Source organism: Dendrobates tinctorius, unplaced genomic scaffold (genome assembly GCF_039654945.1).
Source record: "Dendrobates tinctorius isolate UK_male_01 unplaced genomic scaffold, ASM3965494v1 ptg000032l, whole genome shotgun sequence".
Lineage (NCBI taxonomy): Eukaryota > Metazoa > Chordata > Amphibia > Anura > Dendrobatidae > Dendrobates > Dendrobates tinctorius.
In genome coordinates this window covers 10,501,484-10,512,500 of record NW_027361700.1, presented here as the reverse complement: position 1 = coordinate 10,512,500, position 11,017 = coordinate 10,501,484, and positions in this window count along the sequence as shown.

Genomic DNA, 11,017 nt, shown 5'->3' with positions numbered 1-11,017 from the left:
AACTTACTTTGCATGTGGAGGTTACTGTGGAGGAATTCACTGTGGGGGTATCATACAGCGTTTGTTGGACACTTTTGTTGGCATCATACTTTATGGTTACAATGAAAGAGGAATCTACTGTATGGCTTCAGTATGAGGAAAATTACTTTGTAAAGACTGAAAAGTTGTGATATATGCTTTGTTGTGACGCTGCCAAATATTAATTTTTTTTTTGCTCAATTATAACTTCTGCAATGAGGCCCCAGGATTTCCATGTATGGCCCTGATTAGGGATGAACAGACCCTGGGTTTTCGGGTTCGGCAGGTTCAACAAAATACAGCTAAAAGTTTGTTTCAGTTACGAACTTGACCCCAAACCTGAACCCAATAAAAGTCAATGGGAACTCGAGCTGCAAAATGGCTGTAAAATGGTCGTAGTAAGGTCTAGGGGGCTGCAAAAAGAAGTAAAATGGGGGTAAGAGCAGGAAAATTTCCGTGCAAAAAATATGGAAAGAAAATCACTTAAATCCCTTAAATAATTCAGTAAACATTGAGTTAATTAGTGTACCCAACAGGCTGGATAGAATCAATACAATGATGTAAGGCTAGACACAGTCCAAAAACATTGTAAGTCAGTGTAGACTATTCTTATCAATGTCATGTGTAAATATCCATCAATTCATTGAAACTCACCAGAGCTAAATCACATTAGTAAGAAAAGCAGACAACAACTCACAATTGTTTGTGTAGCCTTTACTGGTTAATAAAAAGGGGGATCCAAAAAACAGATGATGTGGCATCCTCCATAATTTTAATAACCAGCTGGGGGAAAGCAGGCAGCTGGGGGGCTGGTGTTATTATTCTGTGAAGGAACCAATATCCATAAAGGCTACCAGCCTATTAATATCAGCTCACAGCTGTCTGTTTAGGCTTTACTGGCTATTAAAAAGGGGGACCAAAAGTGATGTCGGGTTCTCCTTATTTTTAATAATAAGCAAACGCTAAACAGACATCTACGGGCTGATCTTAATAGGTTGGGAAGAGGCCATAGATATTGGTCCCCTCCCAAGATGAATAACACCGGCCCAGAAATAACGCATCCATTAGATGAGCAAAATCTGGCTCTTAGCCTCGGATCTTCAAACAAACATGGTAATGATTTATGGGGTTGATGTCAGCTGTGTAATGTCCGCTAACATCAAGTCCACAGGTTAGTAATGGAGACTCCCGCATTATTAACCACATAGTCAAAAGTAATAAAGAAACATGTAGATGGGTAGGTAGCTGGCTTAGTGATAGAAAACAAAGAGTGGTTATTAATGGTGCATACTCAGATTGAGCCAGGGTTACTAGTGGGGTACCACAGGGTTCTGTATTGGGCCCCCTACTATTTAATATTTATTAATGATCTAGTGGATGGCTTATACAGTAAAATATCAGTATTTGCAGATGATACAAAACTATGTAAGGTAGTTAACACAAAGGAGGACAGTTTGCAACTACAGACAGATTTGAGTAAATTGGAGAATTGGGCTGAAAAATGGCAAATGAGGTTTAACACAGATAAGTGTAAGGTTATGCACATGGGAAGGAGAAACAGATGCTACAATTACTTACTAAATGGGAAACTGCTTGGGAAATCAGACATGGAAAAAGACAGGCATCTTAGGCCTCTTTCACACTTCAGTTTTTTACAATCAGTCACAATCCGCCAGGTTTTGAAAAAAACGGATCCTGAATTTTCTTTTGAGGATCCGTTTTTTCCCCCATTGACTTCCATTAATGGCGGATTGTGATGGATTGCTGTCCGTTGCATCCGTTTTTTTTGAGGATCCGCCAAAAGTACAATACAAGGACAGAACAATGGAAAGGACACCATTGTAGGCATTTACTACAGGCCGCCTGTGCAAGCTGAAGATATGGATGAACTCTTTATGCATCAAATGGCCAAGTTCTCCAAAAAATATGACGTAGTTGTCATGGGAGATTTCAACTATCCAGACATTTGTTGGGAATCTCTCACAGTCAAAACTAACAGGTCAAGGAAATTCTTATCCTCTCTTGCTGACAACTTTATATTCCAAAAGGTAAGGGAGAAAACAAGGGGAACTGCTACCTTGGATCTAATCCTTATAAACAGGGAGGAAATGGTTGAGGAGGTAAAAATGGCTGGGACCCTAGGAGGTAGCGACCATGCTATTTTAGAATTTTGGATAACTAGAGGCGGAAGACCTGTGAAGACTCAGACGTCAAGGTTAGATTTCAGAAAGGCAGATTTTAAGGGATTCAGAAAGAGAATTGGAGGGATCCAATGGCTGGATATCCTTAAAGACAAAAAAGTCCAGGAAGGATGGGAAATCTTGAAAAATGAAATTCTCAAAGCACAGTTGTTAACAATTCTGAAAAGAGGGAAGAATAGGAAGCATTTAAGGAAACCAGGATGGATGAACACAGAACTTAAGCACATGCTAAAAAGGAAGAAAAAAATGTTTATAAAATGGAAAGAGGGAGGCATATCTAAAGAAGAATATAATGCTGTCTGCAGAACCTGCAGGGCACAAATCAGATTAGCTAAAGCTGAAAATGAATTGAGGCTTGCAAGAGATGTCAAAAGCAATAATAAAGGATTTTGGGGATATGTCAAAAGTAAAAGAAAAGTAAAAGATGCTATAGGATTTTTACAGGATGAAAATGATGAAATGGTAAGACAGGATGTTGAGAAGGCTGAACTTTTAAATTCCTATTTTGCATCTGTTTTCTCTAAGAAAGGAAATGTAACATCAACTGTTATTCACTGTCCTATTAAGGGAATAGAAGAATCCAGGATATCTATAAACAGAAAGATAGTGAGGAAACACTTAGCTAACCTAAATGAATTCAAATCTCCAGGTCCAGATGAATTACACCCCAGAGTACTGAAGGAGATAGCAGAAGAAATTTTTGAACCCCTCTCCATAATCTTTGAAAATTCTTGGAGAACAGGAGAAGTGCCAGAAGACTGGAGAAGAGCAAATGTTTTTCCTATCTTCAAAAAGGGGAAGAAGGTAGACCCAGGCAACTATAGGCCGGTGAGTCTGACTTCTATACCAGGAAAGATCTTTGAACAATTTATTAAACAACATGTATGTCAATACCTGGATAAGAATGAAGTGATTAAACAGAGTCAGCATGGGTTTGTAACTAATAAGTCATGTCAGACTAACTTAATTTCCTTCTATGACGGTATCACTGATTGGGTGGATCAAGGAAATGCTGTAGATATAGTATATCTTGACTTCAGCAAAGCATTTGACAAAGTCTCTCATACAATCCTTATTGAAAAAATGACTAAGTATGGAATGGACAAGGCAACTGTTAGGTGGATTCATAACTGGCTTAGTGATCGGACCCAAAGAGTGGTCGTAAATGGCTGCACATCCAGTTGGAAGAATGTCTCAAGTGGGGTACCACAGGGCTCTGTCCTGGGCCCTGTATTGTTCAACATCTTTATCAATGATTTAGATGAAGGAATTGAGGGTAAACAGATTAAATTTGCTGATGACACAAAGCTAGGAGGGATAGCTAATACTAGAGAAGAGAGAGAGAGGATTCAAAAAGATTTAAATAAACTGGAGAAGTGGGCAGCAACTAATAGAATGGTTTTTAACAGGGAGAAATGCAAAGTACTACATCTGGGCAATAAAAATGAAAAAAGCATATATAGAATGGGAGGAATAGGGCTAAGTGACAGCACATGTGAAAAAGACTTGGGTATACTAATAGATCACAGACTGAATATGAGTCAACAGTGTGATGCAGCAGCAAAAAAGGCAAATGCAATTCTAGGATGTATTAACAGAAGCATACAGTCTAGATCACGTGAAGTCATTATTTCCCTCTACTCCTCTTTGGTCAGACCTCATCTGGAATATTGTGTCCAGTTTTGGGCACCACATTTTAAAAAAGACATCAACAAACTGGAGCAAGTTCAGAAAAGAGCGACCAGAATGGTGACCGGTCTGCAAACCCTGTCTTATGAGGAAAGGTTGCAGGATTTGGGAATGTTTAGTTTGCAAAAGAGAAGACTGAGAGGAGACTTAATAGCTGTCTACAAATATCTAAAGGGCTGTCATATTGTAGAAGGATCAACTTTATTCTCATTTGCACAAGGAAAGACTAGAAGCAATGGGATGAAACTGAATGGGAGGAGACACAGATTAGATATTAGAAAAAACTTTTTGACAGTTAGAGTGATCAATGAGTGGAACAGGCTGCCACGAGAAGTGGTGAGTTCTCCTTCAATGGAAGTCTTCAAACAGAGGCTGGACAGACATCTGACTGGGATGATTTAGCGAATCCTGCTTTGAGCAGGGGGTTGGACCAGATGGCCCAGGAGGTCCCTTCCAACTCTACAATTCTATGATTTTATGATTCTATGATAGTCAATAAGAAGCTAAATTGGAGTGCCCAATGTCAGGCAGCTGCCACCAAAGCAAATAGGGTCATGGGATGCATTAGAAGAGGTCTGGGGACACGAGATGAAAACATAATTCTCCCTCTGTACAAATCACTCGTCAGACCACACTTGGAGTATTGTGTGCAATTTTGGATGCCGGTGCTCAAGAAAGACATTACTGAACTTGAAAGGGTTCAAAGGCGGGCTACTAAAATGATAAATGAAGTTGGTTCACTACAATACCCAGAAAGGTTATCAAAATTAGGTCTATTTACTCTAGAAAAGAGAAGATTTAGGGGAGACCTAATATATATGTACAAGTTAATCAGAAGGCAATACAGAGATCTCTCCAATGAACTGTTTGTACAAAGGACTGTGACAAGAACAAGGGGGCATTCTCTTCTTTTGGAGGAAAGACAATTTCTGCACCAGCATAGAAGAGGGTTCTTCACGGTAAAAGCAGTGAGGCTCTGGAATTCTTTTCCTGAGGAAGTGGTGATGGCCAAATCACTGAATGAATTTAAGAAAGGAATGGATGCTTTTCTTGTGAGTAACAGTATAGAAGGTTATGAATAACATAATATTGTAGGTAGATGGTTGACCCAGCTTAGGGGAAGCAATTTTTTTCCCTATGGAGAAAATTGGCTTCTACTCTGTGGGTTTTTTGCTTTCCCCAGGATCAACAGTGCAGAACAGCTGCACTAAAAATAGGCTGAACTAGATGGACATAAGGTCTTCCATCAGCCTTCAAAACTATGTTACTATGCTACACAGAGAAAAGTCCTTTAATTGTACAAATCACTTTTTACAACAATTACCCTCTTTTACCCATTTCTTAATATAAAAATCAAAAATCAAAATAAACCTCACTGGTCTGCCTTTAACTCATAATGATGAGGTCCTCAGGGAGTGAGGAACAGTGTGTGGGGATTATAGTCTCCCTTCTCAAGGGTGAGCCCCAATCCTGGGCCTTCTCCCTGCCGACTGATTCACCATCTTTGCGGTCAGTGGATGAGTTTTTCACGGTACTGGCACTGGTGTATGGGGATCCTGCTGGCGTCTCCCTGGCTGAGTTTTGACTCCGTAAGATCAAGCAGGGGGGCCGGCCGAAGAATAGTGCTCAGAGTTTTAGTGATGGGCCACTGACACTCAGTGGAATGATCCTACTCTTAGGAGCCATTTTTGTCAGGATCTGTCAGCTGGGCTTCAGGATACCCTGGTGCAGTAAGCTACTCTGGTGCAGTATGCTACTCCTGGGTCATTGGAGGCCGCTATGGGCCTTGCTATTCGGGTGGATAGACACTTTAGGGAGAGGCATACACCGAATCTACCCCCCTATTGTTCTTTCTATGGAGGAGGATACACTGGTGCAGATGGACGAATCTATACAGGTGCGAGGACAAGTCTCTTCTCAAACTAGGTTGCCTGCAATTCGCCATGGTCTTACAGATCATTACATCAATGTCTGGACATTTCAATCCAAAATTGGTACTTCATTATCAAAGCCGTGTTCCCCTGGTCATATGAATGGAGGTGACAAGAGAGTGTATATTTCCTCCACCTTCACGTCTCAGTTTTCCATTTCAGCTGAAGTGGTGGTTGGTGGAGAGACTGAGAGGGTATCGGTTCTTGTGGATAGTGGAGCTGCGGTCAATTTGGTGGATTCGCACTTTGTTCAGACTCACTGTCATTGTTTGCTCAGCTGGTAGGATTAGGTAGTTCAGAGGTTAAGCTGGACGGCCTCAATCTGGGATTCTGGGAGGCTTCTTATAACCTCATTGTGGGGTCATTCCTCGTCGCTTATACTCTGACCCTTGGCCGAGTGTGTGTGACCCTGCTGTGCCTGTGTCTGTGCTTTGTGCCTATGCTAATTTACGCTTGTCTGGTTCTCATCTGATTTTGTCCCCGTTAAGAGTTCTCCCTGTCTCTCCTGTACTGCACTGCTATCTCTGTGTATGACCCCCTTGGCTATGTCCTGACCATTCTCTGCTTGCCCCTCTTGTACTGCGCTACCATCTCTGTGTTTTGACCCCTTGGCTACGTCCTGACAATTCTCTTCTTGCCCATCCTGCACCGCACCGCCCTCTCTGTGTATGATCCCCGTTTTTGTCTGACCTGCGTTCACCCTCCAGAATCACCGCCACATACTCCCAGGTCTGCTTTCTCCCAGCGGTGCTCCACTGTGGCCCTGCCCCCTCCTGTAATGTGCGGTCACATGATCGCAGGTCCTTCTGCCTCCTGCTAGTACAGCGTCCCCTCTCACCGTGATGCTCAGGTCCCGTCTGCCTGAGTTCCCCCGCAGCACCTGATCCCCGGGCTCCCTTGCAGTGTAGGTGAGTCACCCTGTTCAGCCATGGCAGATCGCCGCTGTTGACAGGGTCTTAACACTCACGGTCTGATTTGTAGGATGCTGTTGACGCACTGCAGGGGCCATGGGATACTCTGCACCGGTCATCTTAAAGGGATGTATCACAGTGGCAGTGACCCGGTCCGTGACCCCAGGCGGTCATGTAAAAGGGGAGTATTGATTAGGGATAAAGTTTATGTAGTGAGTCGTGACGCCAGTTGGAGTGTTCGACTGTAGTATAGCCGGCACTGCAGGTGATCTCTGGGGGAGTAGATGGTGATGGCAGTGCAGATGTTTAACCCTCTCTAACCAGGGCTGACCCCCAGAGATTGTGATGGAAGTAGAAGGCATGGAGTAATAAGGCAGGAGACAAGGAAAGTCACTATACGATTTACTGTAGTTCAGGTGCAGTTCAGAGGAGATATTACAACTCTCACCAGGTTACAGTCTGCTCTGCAGAATGGGAGTTATCCTTCACTCTGCTGTGACTCGGTGTAAGCTTTCTGCTATTCTAATCCCTTCTGGGGCCAAGGCTTCCCGGAGTCTAGAACTTCCAGTATAGCCCCTACTCACTGTGTATTCCTCCTCTGGCAACTTGCAGCTTGGATCCTGTGTGAAGCTCGAGTTCCTTCTTGCACAATCCTTCACTGATCCTAGTTTGCTGCAGTCTTCCAGGGGAAAACACTCTGCTGTAGGTTGTATAAACTCACAGTCTCTCAGCTTACCACCCTGCTCTGAGAGCATGGATGGCCTAGGGGCTGACTCCCTGATTCTTCTTAGCTTTATTCCTGGAGGGTCAAATATCATGGCTTCCAGGAGCGTTCTTCATCTTCCTTCACCTTTTTCACTGAAAACAGCAACTTGACTCCTCCCCCTCCCAGTTAGGGTATGTCTGCAAAGCTCTAAGCTTCAGACAAGCAAGGAAGTGAGGTAAATTGTGTGTGTGTTGTGGTCTCTAGCAGAGAAAGCATAATTCCCATTGCTCACAAAACACACACAAAACAGTACATATTTAACCCTTTTGTGGCAGTAAAGATGCAGGGTGCCACATTCCCCCTAGTTAAAGGTAGCACGTCCTCGCGCTACACAAGGAACATAAGCATATAACAAAATGCCAACACTTAACCTGAGTTGAGTCGTAGATTGCAGCCCAAAACCACTTCTGTTTGGTTGGATCGTCCCTGAGTGCAGATGCAGGGCACACAGACCATAATAGAAAATTCGCTGCACTGGCTGTTTTAGATGGCTTCCTGCCAAGGCACGATGAACATTTTTCTTCCCTCAAGTTCAAGAGTCTTTACAAGAGTTCTTGTAGTAGAATAAGGCATAATAACTACTAAAATCTCACATTAGTCCATGTGAGCACAACTTCTTTAACATTTTTAGTAACGTTACCTAAAGCAAAGTTCAATGTAAGTACAACTCAAACTAAATTATTAATCTTAGAATATTTTACAAATCATTTCTATAGCTAGAAGGGGTTTGGCCCTGTGTGCTATGCTGTTATCTGCGCAAGATAGGAATACTAGATGACTTCCTATGACTCTTTGAACCTACCATGGGTTCAACAGGTTCACTGCTGACTGTGGGCAAGTTTTCTGATTTTTCCTCATGCAAAGCGTTAGTGGTTGGCATTAGTGACTCATCACTTCCAGAACAATTTGATATCTCTGGTAAAGACCTTTGTGGGAACACCAACACTGGAACTACCACTGCGTTGTTAACTTGTAGCCGTAGACAAGAACTAGGGAATTCACCTAGAACAGTGCGAATCTTTGTATCCGTCTTTTCTTTTAGCTGAGAGTCTTCTTTAGTCTCAACTCTTTCATGCAATTGTGCTGGACAAACTTTCAGATTGTCTTTGGATACGGTAGTACACGTTTTTCCACTGTCTTTGGAGATGGTTCACACTTTGCTGTTGTCATAGCTAGATGGTTGAATAGTGTAAGGCTGAGCCTCCCATTGGTCATCTAACTTGTGGTTTCTTCTCTTTTTCGTCAACACTTGTTCACCTGTTGGTAAGGGGGTTGCCACAGCATGTCTATTGAAGTTCCTTTAGTTTTTTTGCCTAGCTTGAGCAAGACTTTCTTCTACACATTGCTGAACTTTTTGATATTGCAGTTGTTTTTCTGTATTCCAATCTGTGTCCAATTGGCTGGATATGGTTTCAGGAGTTAGGACTCCCATTTCCAGGTCGATGGGGAGTTTACCGGGCCGTGCACGCATCAAGTAAGCTGGGGCATATCCTGTTGCGCTGGTTGGGATATGGTTGTACATTTCAATCAAATCAGGTAATTTCTCAGGCCATTGGTTCCTTTCTTCCAGTGGTAGGACCTTCAATAAATTGATCACCAGATGATTTAGTTTTTTGCAAAGACCATTGCCTTGTGGGTGGTATGGTGTAGCTCTGATCTTTTTACATCCATAGAAGGAGCAAAATTCTTGGAAGACCTCTGCTTCGAAGGCTGGACCTCTGTCTGTCAGCACTTGATCTGGGTAGCCATGGGGTCTGCAGAAATATTCTTGGAATGCCTTTGCAGCTGTTCTTGCGGTTTGGTCTTTCACTGGAACGACCACTAGGAAATGGGAATAGTGAGCCACTATTGTTAAGGCATAAGTATACCCTGATCGGCTTGGGGTTAGTTCCACGTGGTCTAAGGCCATCAGTTTCAAAGGTTGTTTAGTGATGATGGGCTTCAAGGGGAACCTTTGATTGGCAGAATTCTTTCTTCTGAGATTACATGGGCCACATTCCCTACACCACTGTTCAATGGACAGTCTCATACCTGTCCAGAAGAAGCGGTCGCGGATGACTACTTCCAGCTTTTTCCAACCAAAGTGTCCCGCTTGATTGTGGTAAGCTTCCAAGACCATGGGCACGTCCTTTTTGGGTATCACGATCTGCCATACCAATTCATGCATCAGTGGGTTAATAGCTCTTCGGACCAACTTACCTTCAAAAAGGAACAGCTTCTTTCTCTCTTTCCACAACTGTTGCACATCTGCAGGCACATCAGGAGCTGGAGATGAATCTGCTTCACCAAGGAGTTCTTTGACCATACATGTAGCTGGGTCACTGCTCTGCATCTCTGCCCAACCATGGTGAGGTAGTGGATTAAGGGAAACTTTGTGAACGGCAAGACTTCTCCCTGTCACGTGGTTAGAATCTTGGGAGGCACCATGGCGGTGGAATGCTGGCATCTCTATTTCTTCCAGGTCTTCTAGATCTTCTGCTGGATCAGGAGCATTTGGCATATGGGACAAAGCATCAGCATTGGCGTTTTTAGTGCCAGCTCGGTATTTGATGACGAACTTATAATTGGACAACCGAGCCATCCATCTTTGTTCCAAGGCGCCAAGCCTGGTGGTCTCCAGATGGGTTAACGGATTGTTGTCCGTATAGATGGTAAATTTAGATGAGGCCAAATAGTGCTTGAACCTCTCGGTCACTGCCCTAAAGATAGCCAAGAATTCTAGCTTGAAGGAGCTATGGTTGGTAGGGTTCCTCTCAGTAGGATGAAGCTTCTGAGTGGCATAAGCAATGACTTTCTCCTTACCCTGCTGCACTTGAAATAGGACAGCTCCTAACCCAACATTGCTGGCATCGGTGAGCAGGATAAACAGCTGATCATAGTCTGGATATGCTAAGATCTCTTCTCCAGTAAGTGCTTGCTTAAGGCTGTTGAATGACTCATCCAACCTAGCATTCCACTCAATCAGGGGACTCTTGCCTCTGGCCTTTTTGGGTTGGCTAGCCAGGAGATCTTAAAGAGGGGCTGCCAATTTAGTAAAGTCTTTGATAAAGCATCTGTAGTATCCCACTAGGCCTAGGAATTGTCTGACCTCTTGGATGTTGGTGGGTACCTGCCAGTCTCTGATGACAGTCACTTTGTCTAGGTCGGGTGCTACTCCTTCTGCGCTCATGACATGGCCTAAATACTGCACTTTGGGCTTTAATAGATGACTGTCACGATGACCCGTCCTGTGTGACGCGACCCGCAGGCCAGTAACTAAAACAGCAAGACGCGACACGTGATACTGTCCTGTGTGACACGGCCCGCAGGCCGGTAACTAAAACAACAAGACACAGGGAAAAGGGAAACAGTTACAACAGTGGGCCCTGCGATAGGGAAAGGGGACGTGGAGACCTCCTGCACTACCCTAGGTCAGTGTCCCTAACGCTCCTAACCTTCCCTATGCTGGTTCCGCACCGGGCACCGATCAGGAACCTGTCGCCCTAGCACACCCTACACCTA